The 15264-nt window shown below is 41.5% G+C and overlaps 21 non-coding genes across 21 annotated transcripts; 10 read left to right on the forward strand and 11 right to left on the reverse strand.

Annotated features, from left to right (window-relative positions):
* Window positions 1-476: 476 nt before the first annotated feature.
* Window positions 477-559, reverse strand: trnal-cag (transfer RNA leucine (anticodon CAG)). The gene has a single exon. It is a non-coding gene; the product is annotated as a tRNA-Leu (tRNA).
* A 95-nt stretch (window positions 560-654) lies between these two features.
* Window positions 655-728, forward strand: trnam-cau (transfer RNA methionine (anticodon CAU)). The gene has a single exon. It is a non-coding gene; the product is annotated as a tRNA-Met (tRNA).
* Window positions 729-1531: 803 nt separating this feature from the next.
* On the reverse strand, window positions 1532-1614 carry trnal-cag (transfer RNA leucine (anticodon CAG)). Its single transcript has one exon. It is a non-coding gene; the product is annotated as a tRNA-Leu (tRNA).
* Window positions 1615-1709: 95 nt separating this feature from the next.
* trnam-cau (transfer RNA methionine (anticodon CAU)) lies at window positions 1710-1783 on the forward strand. The gene has a single exon. It is a non-coding gene; the product is annotated as a tRNA-Met (tRNA).
* Window positions 1784-2585: 802 nt separating this feature from the next.
* Window positions 2586-2668, reverse strand: trnal-cag (transfer RNA leucine (anticodon CAG)). Its single transcript has one exon. It is a non-coding gene; the product is annotated as a tRNA-Leu (tRNA).
* Window positions 2669-3640: 972 nt separating this feature from the next.
* trnal-cag (transfer RNA leucine (anticodon CAG)) lies at window positions 3641-3723 on the reverse strand. The gene has a single exon. It is a non-coding gene; the product is annotated as a tRNA-Leu (tRNA).
* A 95-nt stretch (window positions 3724-3818) lies between these two features.
* Window positions 3819-3892, forward strand: trnam-cau (transfer RNA methionine (anticodon CAU)). The gene has a single exon. It is a non-coding gene; the product is annotated as a tRNA-Met (tRNA).
* An 803-nt stretch (window positions 3893-4695) lies between these two features.
* On the reverse strand, window positions 4696-4778 carry trnal-cag (transfer RNA leucine (anticodon CAG)). Its single transcript has one exon. It is a non-coding gene; the product is annotated as a tRNA-Leu (tRNA).
* Window positions 4779-4873: 95 nt separating this feature from the next.
* Window positions 4874-4947, forward strand: trnam-cau (transfer RNA methionine (anticodon CAU)). The gene has a single exon. It is a non-coding gene; the product is annotated as a tRNA-Met (tRNA).
* An 802-nt stretch (window positions 4948-5749) lies between these two features.
* trnal-cag (transfer RNA leucine (anticodon CAG)) lies at window positions 5750-5832 on the reverse strand. The gene has a single exon. It is a non-coding gene; the product is annotated as a tRNA-Leu (tRNA).
* A 95-nt stretch (window positions 5833-5927) lies between these two features.
* Window positions 5928-6001, forward strand: trnam-cau (transfer RNA methionine (anticodon CAU)). The gene has a single exon. It is a non-coding gene; the product is annotated as a tRNA-Met (tRNA).
* Window positions 6002-6804: 803 nt separating this feature from the next.
* trnal-cag (transfer RNA leucine (anticodon CAG)) lies at window positions 6805-6887 on the reverse strand. Its single transcript has one exon. It is a non-coding gene; the product is annotated as a tRNA-Leu (tRNA).
* Window positions 6888-6982: 95 nt separating this feature from the next.
* On the forward strand, window positions 6983-7056 carry trnam-cau (transfer RNA methionine (anticodon CAU)). Its single transcript has one exon. It is a non-coding gene; the product is annotated as a tRNA-Met (tRNA).
* A 794-nt stretch (window positions 7057-7850) lies between these two features.
* Window positions 7851-7933, reverse strand: trnap-cgg (transfer RNA proline (anticodon CGG)). The gene has a single exon. It is a non-coding gene; the product is annotated as a tRNA-Pro (tRNA).
* Window positions 7934-8028: 95 nt separating this feature from the next.
* trnam-cau (transfer RNA methionine (anticodon CAU)) lies at window positions 8029-8102 on the forward strand. The gene has a single exon. It is a non-coding gene; the product is annotated as a tRNA-Met (tRNA).
* A 2398-nt stretch (window positions 8103-10500) lies between these two features.
* On the reverse strand, window positions 10501-10583 carry trnal-cag (transfer RNA leucine (anticodon CAG)). The gene has a single exon. It is a non-coding gene; the product is annotated as a tRNA-Leu (tRNA).
* Window positions 10584-10678: 95 nt separating this feature from the next.
* Window positions 10679-10752, forward strand: trnam-cau (transfer RNA methionine (anticodon CAU)). The gene has a single exon. It is a non-coding gene; the product is annotated as a tRNA-Met (tRNA).
* Window positions 10753-11557: 805 nt separating this feature from the next.
* On the reverse strand, window positions 11558-11640 carry trnal-cag (transfer RNA leucine (anticodon CAG)). Its single transcript has one exon. It is a non-coding gene; the product is annotated as a tRNA-Leu (tRNA).
* Window positions 11641-11735: 95 nt separating this feature from the next.
* On the forward strand, window positions 11736-11809 carry trnam-cau (transfer RNA methionine (anticodon CAU)). The gene has a single exon. It is a non-coding gene; the product is annotated as a tRNA-Met (tRNA).
* A 2398-nt stretch (window positions 11810-14207) lies between these two features.
* On the reverse strand, window positions 14208-14290 carry trnal-cag (transfer RNA leucine (anticodon CAG)). Its single transcript has one exon. It is a non-coding gene; the product is annotated as a tRNA-Leu (tRNA).
* Window positions 14291-14385: 95 nt separating this feature from the next.
* Window positions 14386-14459, forward strand: trnam-cau (transfer RNA methionine (anticodon CAU)). The gene has a single exon. It is a non-coding gene; the product is annotated as a tRNA-Met (tRNA).
* The last annotated feature ends 805 nt before the right edge of the window (window positions 14460-15264 follow it).

Here is a 15264-nt window from a genome sequence, read left to right on the forward strand (position 1 = left end):
AATTCCAAGAAATTTCCAAGAATCCTTGCCATGAAGTTCTACTGCATCCCCAAAACTTCAGTCCACCACATCCCAGTTAGACTCCCAAAATCACATTGCATACTCCCCCTAAAAAGAAAAGAAAAAAAGAAAAAAAGACATGAATAGCCTTTCATAAACAAGTTCTTCTTCCGGAAAACATCAGAACGTGGCATTCCTCGAAGTTCTGTTGGATCCCATTCTATAAACATGTCCAATTTCGTGAAATGTCTTGACTTGAAATTCCAAGAAAACTGCACGAAAACGCCACCGAATCCCATACATTGCACCAAAAGTGTTACTTTAAAGTCCATATTATGCAGGTCAGTGCAACTGCATTGTTTGGTTAACTCTAGCATGATCTGAAATGCAGTGCTTTGTCAACATTAATGCACTTCGGGGTGAACTTGCCAGAGGGTTCAAGACTCTAGCTTGAGCCCGCAGCCAAAGGTTAGGTTTGTCAGAAGTGGGATTCGAACCCACGCCTCCAGGGGAGACTGCGACCTGAACGCAGCGCCTTAGACCGCTCGGCCATCCTCACGTGAGGGCAAAGGGTGAACAGTACTTTTGGAGCTGCACCGAATGGCAGATGATCTGGAAGCTAGTGGTTCTCCGCTCACCCGAGCCACAGCACATGCCTCGTTGGCGCAGTTAGGCAGCGCGTCAGTCTCATAATCTGAAGGTCGTGAGTTCGAGCCTCACACGGGGCAGGCTGGTGCTTTTTGATACATGGGAGCATGTAAATGAAAGAGCTGCTTTCTGTATCATTCCTTTTGTGCGTTTTTCCAGTCCTTCATATGCAATGTCATAGAAATCAAGTGTTCTTGTGGGACTAATGTTGAACAAATGCAGCAATAGTATTACTCTCATATTTATGTAATATGTGTCAGTGTTGTTGCAGTATGTTTTTTTAAGGCTAATGTAATTCTATCATTCCAATGACAAGTCTTGTCAATGCTAAAGCAATGTTTTGCATGGCATTCCTTGAATCTTAGGCCATGACTCTGCACCACATGCCCCCAAAACCCATGACCTTCAATTCCAAGAAATTTCCAAGAATCCTTGCCATGAAGTTCTACTGCATCCCCAAAACTTCAGTCCACCACATCCCAGTTAGACTCCCAAAATCACATTGCATACTCCCCCTAAAAAGAAAAGAAAAAAAGAAAAAAAGACATGAATAGCCTTTCATAAACAAGTTCTTCTTCTGGTAAACATCAGAACGTGGCATTCCTCGAAGTTCTGTTGGATCCCATTCTATAAACATGTCCAATTTCGTGAAATGTCTTGACTTGAAATTCCAAGAAAACTGCACGAAAACGCCACCGAATCCCATACATTGCACCAAAAGTGTTACTTTAAAGTCCATATTATGCAGGTCAGTGCAACTGCATTGTTTGGTTAACTCTAGCATGAACTGAAATGCAGTGCTTTGTCAACATTAATGCACTTCGGGGTGAACTTGCCAGAGGGTTCAAGACTCTAGCTTGAGCCCGCAGCCAAAGGTTAGGTTTGTCAGAAGTGGGATTCGAACCCACGCCTCCAGGGGAGACTGCGACCTGAACGCAGCACCTTAGACCACTCGGCCATCCTGACGTGAGGGCAAAGGGTGAGCAGTACTTTTGGAGCTGCACCGAATGGCAGATGATCTGGAAGCTAGTGGTTCTCCGCTCACCCGAACAACAGCACATGCCTCGTTGGCGCAGTTAGGCAGCGCGTCAGTCTCATAATCTGAAGGTCGTGAGTTCGAGCCTCACACGGGGCAGGCTGGTGCTTTTTGATACATGGGAGCATGTAAATGAAAGAGCTGCTTTCTGTATCATTCCTTTTGTGCGTTTTTCCAGTCCTTCATATGCAATGTCATAGAAATCAAGTGTTCTTGTGGGACTAATGTTAAACAAATGCAGCAATAGTATTACTCTCATATTTATGTAATATGCGTCAGTGTTGTTGCAGTATGTTTTTTTAAGGCTAATGTAATTCTATCATTCCAATGACAAGTCTTGTCAATGCTAAAGCAATGTTTTGCATGGCATTCCTTGAATCTTAGGCCATGACTCTGCACCACATGCCCCCAAAACCCATGACCTTCAATTCCAAGAAATTTCCAAGAATCCTTGCCATGAAGTTCTACTGCATCCCCAAAACTTCAGTCCACCACATCCCAGTTAGACTCCCAAAATCACATTGCATACTCCCCCTAAAAAGAAAAGAAAAAAAGAAAAAAAGACATGAATAGCCTTTCATAAACAAGTTCTTCTTCCGGTAAACATCAGAACGTGGCATTCCTCGAAGTTCTGTTGGATCCCATTCTATAAACATGTCCAATTTCGTGAAATGTCTTGACTTGAAATTCCAAGAAAACTGCACGAAAACGCCACCGAATCCCATACATTGCACCAAAAGTGTTACTTTAAAGTCCATATTATGCAGGTCAGTGCAACTGCATTGTTTGGTTAACTCTAGCATGAACAGAAATGCAGTGCTTTGTCAACATTAATGCACTTCGGGGTGAACTTGCCAGAGGGTTCAAGACTCTAGCTTGAGCCCGCAGCCAAAGGTTAGGTTGTCAGAAGTGGGATTCGAACCCTCGCCTCCAGGGGAGACTGCGACCTGAACGCAGCGCCTTAGACCGCTCGGCCATCCTGACGTGAGGGCAAAGGGTGAGCAGTACTTTTGGAGCTGCACCGAATGGCAGATGATCTGGAAGCTAGTGGTTCTCCGCTCACCCGAGCCATAGCACATGCCTCGTTGGCGCAGTTAGGCAGCGCGTCAGTCTCATAATCGGAAGGTCGTGAGTTCGAGCCTCACACGGGGCAGGCTGGTGCTTTTTGATACATGGGAGCATGTAAATGAAAGAGCTGCTTTCTGTATCATTCCTTTTGTGCGTTTTTCCAGTCCTTCATATGCAATGTCATAGAAATCAAGTGTTCTTGTGGGACTAATGTTGAACAAATGCAGCAATAGTATTACTCTCATATTTATGTAATATGCGTCAGTGTTGTTGCAGTATGTTTTTTTAAGGCTAATGTAATTCTATCATTCCAATGACAAGTCTTGTCAATGCTAAAGCAATGTTTTGCATGGCATTCCTTGAATCTTAGGCCATGACTCTGCACCACATGCCCCCAAAACCCATGACCTTCAATTCCAAGAAATTTCCAAGAATCCTTGCCATGAAGTTCTACTGCATCCCCAAAACTTCAGTCCACCACATCCCAGTTAAACTCCCCAAATCACATTGCATACTCCCCCTAAAAAGAAAAGAAAAAAAGAAAAAAAGACATGAATAGCCTTTCATAAACAAGTTCTTCTTCCGGTAAACATCAGAACGTGGCATTCCTCGAAGTTCTGTTGGATCCCGTTCTATAAACATGTCCAATTTCGTGAAATGTCTTGTCTTGAAATTCCAAGAAAACTGCACGAAAACGCCACCGAATCCCATACATTGCACCAAAAGTGTTACTTTAAAGTCCATATTATGCAGGTCAGTGCAACTGCATTGTTTGGTTAACTCTAGCATGAACTGAAATGCAGTGCTTTGTCAACATTAATGCACTTCGGGGTGAACTTGCCAGAGGGTTCAAGACTCTAGCTTGAGCCCGCAGCCAAAGGTTAGGTTTGTCAGAAGTGGGATTCGAACCCACGCCTCCAGGGGAGACTGCGACCTGAACGCAGCGCCTTAGACCGCTCGGCCATCCTGACGTGAGGGCAAAGGGTGAACAGTACTTTTGGAGCTGCACCGAATGGCAGATGATCTGGAAGCTAGTGGTTCTCCGCTCACCCGAGCCATAGCACATGCCTCGTTGGCGCAGTTAGGCAGTGCGTCAGTCTCATAATCTGAAGGTCGTGAGTTCGAGCCTCACACGGGGCAGGCTGGTGCTTTTTGATACATGGGAGCATGTAAATGAAAGAGCTGCTTTCTGTATCATTCCTTTTGTGCGTTTTTCCAGTCCTTCATATGCAATGTCATAGAAATCAAGTGTTCTTGTGGGACTAATGTTGAACAAATGCAGCAATAGTATTACTCTCATATTTATGTAATATGCGTCAGTGTTGTTGCAGTATGTTTTTTTAAGGCTAATGTAATTCTATCATTCCAATGACAAGTCTTGTCAATGCTAAAGCAATGTTTTGCATGGTATTCCTTGAATCTTAGGCCATGACTCTGCACCACATGCCCCCAAAACCCATGACCTTCAATTCCAAGAAATTTCCAAGAATCCTTGCCATGAAGTTCTACTGCATCCCCAAAACTTCAGTCCACCACATCCCAGTTAGACTCCCAAAATCACATTGCATACTCCCCCTAAAAAGAAAAGAAAAAAAGAAAAAAAAACATGAATAGCCTTTCATAAACAAGTTCTTCTTCCGGAAAACATCAGAACGTGGCATTCCTCGAAGTTCTGTTGGATCCCATTCTATAAACATGTCCAATTTCGTGAAATGTCTTGACTTGAAATTCCAAGAAAACTGCACGAAAACGCCACCGAATCCCATACATTGCACCAAAAGTGTTACTTTAAAGTCCATATTATGCAGGTCAGTGCAACTGCATTGTTTGGTTAACTCTAGCATGATCTGAAATGCAGTGCTTTGTCAACATTAATGCACTTCGGGGTGAACTTGCCAGAGGGTTCAAGACTCTAGCTTGAGCCCGCAGCCAAAGGTTAGGTTTGTCAGAAGTGGGATTCGAACCCACGCCTCCAGGGGAGACTGCGACCTGAACGCAGCGCCTTAGACCGCTCGGCCATCCTGACGTGAGGGCAAAGGGTGAGCAGTACTTTTGGAGCTGCACCGAATGGCAGATGATCTGGAAGCTAGTGGTTCTCCGCTCACCCGAGCCACAGCACATGCCTCGTTGGCGCAGTTAGGCAGCGCGTCAGTCTCATAATCTGAAGGTCGTGAGTTCGAGCCTCACACGGGGCAGGCTGGTGCTTTTTGATACATGGGAGCATGTAAATGAAAGAGCTGCTTTCTGTATCATTCCTTTTGTGCGTTTTTCCAGTCCTTCATATGCAATGTCATAGAAATCAAGTGTTCTTGTGGGACTAATGTTGAACAAATGCAGCAATAGTATTACTCTCATATTTATGTAATATGCGTCAGTGTTGTTGCAGTATGTTTTTTTAAGGCTAATGTAATTCTATCATTCCAATGACAAGTCTTGTCAATGCTAAAGCAATGTTTTGCATGGCATTCCTTGAATCTTAGGCCATGACTCTGCACCACATGCCCCCAAAACCCATGACCTTCAATTCCAAGAAATTTCCAAGAATCCTTGCCATGAAGTTCTACTGCATCCCCAAAACTTCAGTCCACCACATCCCAGTTAGACTCCCAAAATCACATTGCATACTCCCCCTAAAAAGAAAAGAAAAAAAGAAAAAAAGACATGAATAGCCTTTCATAAACAAGTTCTTCTTCTGGTAAACATCAGAACGTGGCATTCCTCGAAGTTCTGTTGGATCCCATTCTATAAACATGTCCAATTTCGTGAAATGTCTTGACTTGAAATTCCAAGAAAACTGCACGAAAACGCCACAGAATCCCATACATTGCACCAAAAGTGTTACTTTAAAGTCCATATTATGAAGGTCAGTGCAACTGCATTGTTTGGTTAACTCTAGCATGAACAGAAATGCAGTGCTTTGTCAACATTAATGCACTTTGGGGTGAACTTGCCAGAGGGTTCAAGACTCTAGCTTGAGCCCGCAGCCAAAGGTTAGGTTGTCAGAAGTGGGATTCGAACCCTCGCCTCCAGGGGAGACTGCGACCTGAACGCAGCGCCTTAGACCGCTCGGCCATCCTGACGTGAGGGCAAAGGGTGAGCAGTACTTTTGGAGCTGCACCGAATGGCAGATGATCTGGAAGCTAGTGGTTCTCCGCTCACCCGAGCCATAGCACATGCCTCGTTGGCGCAGTTAGGCAGCGCGTCAGTCTCATAATCTGAAGGTCGTGAGTTCGAGCCTCACACGGGGCAGGCTGGTGCTTTTTGATACATGGGAGCATGTAAATGAAAGAGCTGCTTTCTGTATCATTCCTTTTGTGCGTTTTTCCAGTCCTTCATATGCAATGTCATAGAAATCAAGTGTTCTTGTGGGACTAATGTTGAACAAATGCAGCAATAGTATTACTCTCATATTTATGTAATATGCGTCAGTGTTGTTGCAGTATGTTTTTTTAAGGCTAATGTAATTCTATCATTCCAATGACAAGTCTTGTCAATGCTAAAGCAATGTTTTGCATGGCATTCCTTGAATCTTAGGCCATGACTCTGCACCACATGCCCCCAAAACCCATGACCTTCAATTCCAAGAAATTTCCAAGAATCCTTGCCGTGAAGTTCTACTGCATCCGCAAAACTTCAGTCCACCACATCCCAGTTAGACTCCCAAAATCACATTGCATACTCCCCCTAAAAAGAAAAGAAAAAAAGAAAAAAAGACATGAATAGCCTTTCATAAACAAGTTCTTCTTCCGGTAAACATCAGAACGTGGAATTCCTCGAAGTTCTGTTGGATCCCATTCTATAAACATGTCCAATTTCGTGAAATGTCTTGACTTGAAATTCCAAGAAAACTGCACGAAAACGCCACCGAATCCCATACATTGCACCAAAAGTGTTACTTTAAAGTCCATATTATGCAGGTCAGTGCAACTGCATTGTTTGGTTAACTCTAGCATGAACTGAAATGCAGTGCTTTGTCAACATTAATGCACTTCGGGGTGAACTTGCCAGAGGGTTCAAGACTCTAGCTTGAGCCCGCAGCCAAAGGTTAGGTTTTTCAGAAGTGGGATTCGAACCCACGACTCCAGGGGAGACTGCGACCTGAACGCAGCGCCTTAGACCGCTCGGCCATCCTGACGTGAGGGCAAAGGGTGAGCAGTACTTTTGGAGCTGCACCGAATGGCAGATGATCTGGAAGCTAGTGGTTCTCCGCTCACCCGAGCCATAGTACATGTCTCGTTGGCGCAGTTAGGCAGCGCGTCAGTCTCATAATCTGAAGGTCGTGAGTTCGAGCCTCACACGGGGCAGGCTGGTGCTTTTTGATACATGGGAGCATGTAAATGAAAGAGCTGCTTTCTTTATCATTCCTTTTGTGCGTTTTTCCAGTCCTTCATATGCAATGTCATAGAAATCAAGTGTTCTTGTGGGACTAATGTTGAACAAATGCAGCAATAGTATTACTCTCATATTTATGTAATATGCGTCAGTGTTGTTGCAGTATGTTTTTTTAAGGCTAATGTAATTCTATCATTCCAATGACAAGTCTTGTCAATGCTAAAGCAATGTTTTGCATGGCATTCCTTGAATCTTAGGCCATGACTCTGCACCACATGCCCCCAAAACCCATGACCTTCAATTCCAAGAAATTTCCAAGAATCCTTGCCATGAAGTTCTACTGCATCCCCAAAACTTCAGTCCACCACATCCCAGTTAGACTCCCCAAATCACATTGCATACTCCCCCTAAAAAGAAAAGAAAAAAAGACATGAATAGCCTTTCATAAACAAGTTCTTCTTCCGGTAAACATCAGAACGTGGCATTCCTCGAAGTTCTGTTGGATCCCATTCTATAAACATGTCCAATTTCGTGAAATGTCTTGACTTGAAATTCCAAGAAAACTGCACGAAAACGCCACCGAATCCCATACATTGCACCAAAAGTGTTACTTTAAAGTCCATATTATGCAGGTCAGTGCAACTGCATTGTTTGGTTAACTCTAGCATGAACAGAAATGCAGTGCTTTGTCAACATTAATGCACTTCGGGGTGAACTTGCCAGAGGGTTCAAGACTCTAGCTTGAGCCCGCAGCCAAAGGTTAGGTTGTCAGAAATTGGATTCGAACCCACGCCTCCAGGGGAGACTGCGACCCGAACGCAGCGCCTTAGACCGCTCGGCCATCCTGACGTGAGGGCAAAGGGTGAGCAGTACTTTTGGAGCTGCACCGAATGGCAGATGATCTGGAAGCTAGTGGTTCTCCGCTCACCCGAGCCATAGCACATGCCTCGTTGGCGCAGTTAGGCAGCGCGTCAGTCTCATAATCTGAAGGTCGTGAGTTCGAGCCTCACACGGGGCAGGCTGGTGCTTTTTGATACATGGGAGCATGTAAATGAAAGAGCTGCTTTCTGTATCATTCCTTTTGTGCGTTTTTCCAGTCCTTCATATGCAATGTCATAGAAATCAAGTGTTCTTGTGGGACTAATGTTGAACAAATGCAGCAATAGTATTACTCTCATATTTATGTAATATGCGTCAGTGTTGTTGCAGTATGTTTTTTTAAGGCTAATGTAATTCTATCATTCTAATGACAAGTCTTGTCAATGCTAAAGCAATGTTTTGCATGGCATTCCTTGAATCTTAGGCCATGACTCTGCACCACATGCCCCCAAAACCCATGACCTTCAATTCCAAGAAATTTCCAAGAATCCTTGCCATGAAGTTCTACTGCATCCCCAAAACTTCAGTCCACCACATCCCAGTTAGACTCCCAAAATCACATTGCATACTCCACCTAAAAAGAAAAGAAAAAAAGAAAAAAAGACATGAATAGCCTTTCATAAACAAGTTCTTCTTCCGGTAAACATCAGAACGTGGCATTCCTCGAAGTTCTGTTGGATCCCATTCTATAAACATGTCCAATTTCGTGAAATGTCTTGACTTGAAATTCCAAGAAAACTGCACGAAAACGCCACCGAATCCCATACATTGCACCAAAAGTGTTACTTTAAAGTCCATACTATGCAGGTCAGTGCAACTGCATTGTTTGGTTAACTCTAGCATGATCTGGGGCCTGTTTCAGAAAGGAGGTTAAGTGAAAACTCTGAGTATGTTAACCCTGAAATGAGGGAAACTCTGGGTTTTCCGTTTCAGAAAGCGAGGTAAGTTAAACCTGAGACAGCAGAGTAAGTCAAGCCCATTTCTGAAAGAGAGGTAACTTATACTCAGAGTCAGTTACCATGGTAACTTACTCCGTGAACCTAACCTGGTCGGGAGCAGGTTTTCTTCAGTAAACTCAGAGTTTCTTGCGGTCTCCTCCCCTTTTTTAAAGAGGAAGTGCTGTTAAACACCAACAATAATACTAAAATGTATTTACACATTCTTTAAGGAATATATATTGTTTGTCCATGGTTTAATTGACTAAATCTGTTTTGTAGCACTTTGCCAAAAAATAAAAGGATTTAAAACGTTTGCTAAACTTTTATTTGATTACCACTGTTTTTGATAATATATTTCTATTAAATCATTAAAAAAATTGGAATAAAAAACATTTAATAGAACTCACTTATTTTTCAAACATAATTTAATAAGTTATTAATGATAAAAAATAAGATGTTAATCTTATTCATAATCAGTTATTGAAGTTAGTTGATATGTTTTATTGAACAAATGTTTAATTTATTTAACTGTCATTTTAACTGATGATAATAATAACCGTAATTTAAGAATGCAGTTTATATATTTAATAATTGTTTAATACCATAAACCGTGATATTTTCTGAGATGTTTCTCAACTCTCCCCACATGGGGGAGTCCCCCACCCCACCCCCACAAGTTACTCAGCAACTTTTACTCATGTTTTAAATTAACTACTTTTTACTTGAGTGGATTTTTAGACTGGTATTTTTACTTTAACTTAGGTAAAATTTTATCAAAGTAATAGTAGCCTACTTTAGGTTGAATAACAGTAAGTTTACTATATTATAACAGTAAGTTACTCTAAAATAGTTATGAATTATTAACTGACATCTTCAACGGTGTAGTTAGATTAATGTAATAATCAGGCTACTATCTCTAGAAAGTATTGGTCTACATATTACTAATTGCTAAATCTCAACCTCAACCACTTGATTAATACAAAGAGGAGAGACAAGAAACTGCACTTTTAATTCTTTCAAATTCACAATATACAATTGCATGAATTATTCTTGAATTGATCAAAGTGTGTAGAGGGAGAAGGTTACATAAAAATATACCTTTTAAAAATGTATGTTAAATCCACTATTGTTTTATACTTAATTGGTTTATGTAGTGGCCTATTTAATGTAATTGCATCATATTTTATTTTAAATTACAGAAGAATTAAGAGTAATCCCTTTAATTAAATTACAATATTTAGATTACTTGGTAATTAATAAACACCTCTTTTTTTCTGGCGCTGTTGCCATGGTGACTCATAATATCTGTGCTCCATTGATAATGGCTTTTTATAGTTGTGGTGCAAGCGCTTAACTCAGAGTCGGTCAACTCAGAGTTGATTGAACTAACTCATTTCAGCTGTTCTGTAACCGAAAACTCAGAGTTTCCCATCTCAGGGTAAGTCAACTCTGAGTTCAAGCTTTAACTCAGAGTTGGTTGAACCTCCTTATTGAAACGGGCCCCTGAAATGCAGTGCTTTGTCAACATTAATGCACTTCGGGGTGAACTTGCCAGAGGGTTCAAGACTCTAGCTTGAGCCCGCAGCCAAAGGTTAGGTTTGTCAGAAGTGGGATTCGAACCCACGCCTCCAGGGGAGACTGCGACCTGAACGCAGCGCCTTAGACCGCTCGGCCATCCTGACGTGAGGGCAAAGGGTGAGCAGTACTTTTGGAGCTGCACCGAATGGCAGATGATCTGGAAGCTAGTGGTTCTCCGCTCACCCGAGCCACAGCACATGCCTCGTTGGCGCAGTTAGGCAGCGCGTCAGTCTCATAATCTGAAGGTCGTGAGTTCGAGCCTCACACGGGGCAGGCTGGTGCTTTTTGATACATGGGAGGAGCATGTAAATGAAAGAGCTGCTTTCTGTATCATTCCTTTTGTGCGTTTTTCCAGTCCTTCATATGCAATGTCATAGAAATCAAGTGTTCTTGTGGGACTAATGTTGAACAAATGCAGCAATAGTATTACTCTCATATTTATGTAATATGCGTCAGTGTTGTTGCAGTATGTTTTTTTAAGGCTAATGTAATTCTATCATTCCAATGACAAGTCTTGTCAATGCTAAAGCAATGTTTTGCATGGCATTCCTTGAATCTTAGGCCATGACTCTGCACCACATGCCCCCAAAACCCATGACCTTCAATTCCAAGAAATTTCCAAGAATCCTTGCCATGAAGTTCTACTGCATCCCCAAAACTTCAGTCCACCACATCCCAGTTAGACTCCCAAAATCACATTGCATACTCCCCCTAAAAAGAAAAGAAAAAAAGAAAAAAAGACATGAATAGCCTTTCATAAACAAGTTCTTCTTCTGGTAAACATCAGAACGTGGCATTCCTCGAAGTTCTGTTGGATCCCATTCTATAAACATGTCCAATTTCGTGAAATGTCTTGACTTGAAATTCCAAGAAAACTGCACGAAAACGCCACCGAATCCCATACATTGCACCAAAAGTGTTACTTTAAAGTCCATATTATGCAGGTCAGTGCAACTGCATTGTTTGGTTAACTCTAGCATGAACAGAAATGCAGTGCTTTGTCAACATTAATGCACTTCGGGGTGAACTTGCCAGAGGGTTCAAGACTCTAGCTTGAGCCCGCAGCCAAAGGTTAGGTTGTCAGAAGTTGGATTCGAACCCACGCCTCCAGGGGAGACTGCGACCTGAACGCAGCGCCTTAGACCGCTCGGCCATCCTGACGTGAGGGCAAAGGGTGAGCAGTACTTTTGGAGCTGCACCGAATGGCAGATGATCTGGAAGCTAGTGGTTCTCCGCTCACCCGAGCCATAGCACATGCCTCGTTGGCGCAGTTAGGCAGCGCGTCAGTCTCATAATCTGAAGGTCGTGAGTTCGAGCCTCACACGGGGCAGGCTGGTGCTTTTTGATACATGGGAGCATGTAAATGAAAGAGCTGCTTTCTGTATCATTCCTTTTGTGCGTTTTTCCAGTCCTTCATATGCAATGTCATAGAAATCAAGTGTTCTTGTGGGACTAATGTTGAACAAATGCAGCAATAGTATTACTCTCATATTTATGTAATATGCGTCAGTGTTGTTGCAGTATGTTTTTTTAAGGCTAATGTAATTCTATCATTCTAATGACAAGTCTTGTCAATGCTAAAGCAATGTTTTGCATGGCATTCCTTGAATCTTAGGCCATGACTCTGCACCACATGCCCCCAAAACCCATGACCTTCAATTCCAAGAAATTTCCAAGAATCCTTGCCATGAAGTTCTACTGCATCCCCAAAACTTCAGTCCACCACATCCCAGTTAGACTCCCAAAATCACATTGCATACTCCACCTAAAAAGAAAAGAAAAAAAGAAAAAAAGACATGAATAGCCTTTCATAAACAAGTTCTTCTTCCGGTAAACATCAGAACGTGGCATTCCTCGAAGTTCTGTTGGATCCCATTCTATAAACATGTCCAATTTCGTGAAATGTCTTGACTTGAAATTCCAAGAAAACTGCACGAAAACGCCACCGAATCCCATACATTGCACCAAAAGTGTTACTTTAAAGTCCATACTATGCAGGTCAGTGCAACTGCATTGTTTGGTTAACTCTAGCATGATCTGGGGCCTGTTTCAGAAAGGAGGTTAAGTGAAAACTCTGAGTATGTTAACCCTGAAATGAGGGAAACTCTGGGTTTTCCGTTTCAGAAAGCGAGGTAAGTTAAACCTGAGACAGCAGAGTAAGTCAAGCCCATTTCTGAAAGAGAGGTAACTTATACTCAGAGTCAGTTACCATGGTAACTTACTCCGTGAACCTAACCTGGTCGGGAGCAGGTTTTCTTCAGTAAACTCAGAGTTTCTTGCGGTCTCCTCCCCTTTTTTAAAGAGGAAGTGCTGTTAAACACCAACAATAATACTAAAATGTATTTACACATTCTTTAAGGAATATATATTGTTTGTCCATGGTTTAATTGACTAAATCTGTTTTGTAGCACTTTGCCAAAAAATAAAAGGATTTAAAACGTTTGCTAAACTTTTATTTGATTACCACTGTTTTTGATAATATATTTCTATTAAATCATTAAAAAAATTGGAATAAAAAACATTTAATAGAACTCACTTATTTTTCAAACATAATTTAATAAGTTATTAATGATAAAAAATAAGATGTTAATCTTATTCATAATCAGTTATTGAAGTTAGTTGATATGTTTTATTGAACAAATGTTTAATTTATTTAACTGTCATTTTAACTGATGATAATAATAACCGTAATTTAAGAATGCAGTTTATATATTTAATAATTGTTTAATACCATAAACCGTGATATTTTCTGAGATGTTTCTCAACTCTCCCCACATGGGGGAGTCCCCCACCCCACCCCCACAAGTTACTCAGCAACTTTTACTCATGTTTTAAATTAACTACTTTTTACTTGAGTGGATTTTTAGACTGGTATTTTTACTTTAACTTAGGTAAAATTTTATCAAAGTAATAGTAGCCTACTTTAGGTTGAATAACAGTAAGTTTACTATATTATAACAGTAAGTTACTCTAAAATAGTTATGAATTATTAACTGACATCTTCAACGGTGTAGTTAGATTAATGTAATAATCAGGCTACTATCTCTAGAAAGTATTGGTCTACATATTACTAATTGCTAAATCTCAACCTCAACCACTTGATTAATACAAAGAGGAGAGACAAGAAACTGCACTTTTAATTCTTTCAAATTCACAATATACAATTGCATGAATTATTCTTGAATTGATCAAAGTGTGTAGAGGGAGAAGGTTACATAAAAATATACCTTTTAAAAATGTATGTTAAATCCACTATTGTTTTATACTTAATTGGTTTATGTAGTGGCCTATTTAATGTAATTGCATCATATTTTATTTTAAATTACAGAAGAATTAAGAGTAATCCCTTTAATTAAATTACAATATTTAGATTACTTGGTAATTAATAAACACCTCTTTTTTTCTGGCGCTGTTGCCATGGTGACTCATAATATCTGTGCTCCATTGATAATGGCTTTTTATAGTTGTGGTGCAAGCGCTTAACTCAGAGTCGGTCAACTCAGAGTTGATTGAACTAACTCATTTCAGCTGTTCTGTAACCGAAAACTCAGAGTTTCCCATCTCAGGGTAAGTCAACTCTGAGTTCAAGCTTTAACTCAGAGTTGGTTGAACCTCCTTATTGAAACGGGCCCCTGAAATGCAGTGCTTTGTCAACATTAATGCACTTCGGGGTGAACTTGCCAGAGGGTTCAAGACTCTAGCTTGAGCCCGCAGCCAAAGGTTAGGTTTGTCAGAAGTGGGATTCGAACCCACGCCTCCAGGGGAGACTGCGACCTGAACGCAGCGCCTTAGACCGCTCGGCCATCCTGACGTGAGGGCAAAGGGTGAGCAGTACTTTTGGAGCTGCACCGAATGGCAGATGATCTGGAAGCTAGTGGTTCTCCGCTCACCCGAGCCACAGCACATGCCTCGTTGGCGCAGTTAGGCAGCGCGTCAGTCTCATAATCTGAAGGTCGTGAGTTCGAGCCTCACACGGGGCAGGCTGGTGCTTTTTGATACATGGGAGGAGCATGTAAATGAAAGAGCTGCTTTCTGTATCATTCCTTTTGTGCGTTTTTCCAGTCCTTCATATGCAATGTCATAGAAATCAAGTGTTCTTGTGGGACTAATGTTGAACAAATGCAGCAATAGTATTACTCTCATATTTATGTAATATGCGTCAGTGTTGTTGCAGTATGTTTTTTTAAGGCTAATGTAATTCTATCATTCCAATGACAAGTCTTGTCAATGCTAAAGCAATGTTTTGCATGGCATTCCTTGAATCTTAGGCCATGACTCTGCACCACATGCCCCCAAAACCCATGACCTTCAATTCCAAGAAATTTCCAAGAATCCTTGCCATGAAGTTCTACTGCATCCCCAAAACTTCAGTCCACCACATCCCAGTTAGACTCCCAAAATCACATTGCATACTCCCCCTAAAAAGAAAAGAAAAAAAGAAAAAAAGACATGAATAGCCTTTCATAAACAAGTTCTTCTTCTGGTAAACATCAGAACGTGGCATTCCTCGAAGTTCTGTTGGATCCCATTCTATAAACATGTCCAATTTCGTGAAATGTCTTGACTTGAAATTCCAAGAAAACTGCACGAAAACGCCACCGAATCCCATACATTGCACCAAAAGTGTTACTTTAAAGTCCATATTATGCAGGTCAGTGCAACTGCATTGTTTGGTTAACTCTAGCATGAACAGAAATGCAGTGCTTTGTCAACATTAATGCACTTCGGGGTGAACTTGCCAGAGGGTTCAAGACTCTAGCTTGAGCCCGCAGCCAAAGGTTAGGT

Source organism: Pimephales promelas, chromosome 24, assembly GCF_988280905.1.
Source record: "Pimephales promelas chromosome 24, fPimPro1.hap1.1, whole genome shotgun sequence".
NCBI lineage: Eukaryota > Metazoa > Chordata > Actinopteri > Cypriniformes > Leuciscidae > Pimephales > Pimephales promelas.